Below are 1,836 nucleotides of genomic sequence, written 5' to 3'. Positions count from 1 at the left end.
GTACGTGCCTATTCACCCCTTCATTGTAAGTATCCATCAAGATATCCCATTTCTTTCTCCTCCACTTTTGTCTCTTTCATGTAAAATTGTTCCCTTTTCATGAAAATGGCAGTTGCCGACATGACTGACGAGTTAAACACCATATGAGGACGGAGCCTTTATTTGTACTTGAAAAAGCTGTAACAAGCGAAACGTCGTACAAATAAAGGCTCCGTCCTCATATGGTGTTTAACTCGTCAAAATTGTTCCCACTTTGCATTCTGGAAGAATTTCTTTAGTTTTCCAAAGTCCGTTTTGTTGTACATCAATCTTCCTTTCCTATGCTTTTCATTTCTCTCTATGTATATTTCTTCCTTTCGTTCAGTCTCAATAAATATATGGTCACTCTTTCCAATTGGTGTCTTCCATTGGATTTTATCCACAATTTCAGGTTCTGTTGTAAATATCAAATCTAGTTTCGTTGGCTCCTCGTTATTTCTGTATCTGGTGTTTTCACTGACCCACTGAGTCATTGTATATTCCATGCTCATGGCCAGTAGTACATTACCCCACAAGTCTTCTCCTCCTCTCACTGTCATGTTCTCCCAACAAATTTCTTTGCAGTTGAAGTCCCCCATAATTACCAGATTACCCCCGCCCATTAGTATCTCGTTTAATGATTGTCTTGTATCTTCTAGCATTTTGGTATGCTCGTTCTCTTTCAAAGCGTTTGTTTTTGGGGGCATATAAGTCACCATAAACTTTCTAATTTTCATGTTCTTGTCTTCGACTTTTATCATAATCAGTTCTACATTACCTTTGCCCTCCGCAATTTTTGTCACATTCAATTTATTCTTGGCCAAGAACATGATTCCTCCTCCCTGTTTCTTGTCCCCGTTTTTAATCCAGTAATTGTATAGTCCGTGTCCAACATCAATGGATGGTATTTCACCCCTTAGTTTAGTCTCCACAATTCCCATTATGTCTGGCTTTTCTTCTAGCAGGTAATCAGTAAGTTCATTCAGTCCTGAAATTAATCCGTCGATGTTAGTATAGGCCACTTTCAATTTTTCTCTTACTCCATTTTTTTTTTTTTTTTTTTTTTTCTGCCTTTGGTTCGCCCATTCTGATGTACCATTTCCTCAGTCTCATGTCGATTACTCTCCAATAGAATTTCTTGCTTTCTATCTCCGTTCTTTTCGTGTTTTTTTTTCTTTGCTTCATCTCTTAGTGTCTTCTCTTTGTCTAATTCCTCAATACTCATTTCTCTTTTTATTCATATATTATTGCACTTTTCACTCCTTGCCAAATTACCTACTTTTTCAAATATGTCTTCTACTACCATTTGTAATCTTAGTTTTATTTTTAGGGGTCGATTTCTATCCTTAGAATAGTGACCAGTCCTATATACATTGTCTACGTCTTTCCCTGCATCTTGGGCTCCATCCTGAATTTCTTTTAGTATTACTATTGCTGTCTCTTTTTCTTCTTTTTCTCTCATGTACCTCGCCAGACCATGTTTTTCTTTTAGCCCATATACCACAATACATTTTTTCCTATCCACTGTATCTCTGACCCAATTTGCTTTTTCATTGATTACTTGGATAATTGTGTCTTTTGCATTTTCCTGCATTTGTTGTTGGACTATTTCTTTGAAAATAGTTTCTTTATTTTCAATGTTTTTCTTCCATTTCTAAATCTTTTGGATACTTTCCTCACCTAAGTTTTCTTCAATTTTTTTCAGTCATTTCTTGATTTTTTTTTTTTTTTTACCTCTTTTTTAAGTTGTCGCTATTGGTAGTATAATTAATTCTCGTCATATGGAAAGGCTTACAATAGTGTGTGGGCCGTAAGCCT

The sequence above is a fragment of the Oratosquilla oratoria genome, chromosome 3, assembly GCF_046742065.1.
Source record: "Oratosquilla oratoria isolate Oo_2021 chromosome 3, ASM4674206v1, whole genome shotgun sequence".
Classification (NCBI taxonomy): domain Eukaryota; kingdom Metazoa; phylum Arthropoda; class Malacostraca; order Stomatopoda; family Squillidae; genus Oratosquilla; species Oratosquilla oratoria.
The sequence above is the reverse complement of the archived record's forward strand: the minus strand, read 5'-3'. Positions refer to the sequence as shown.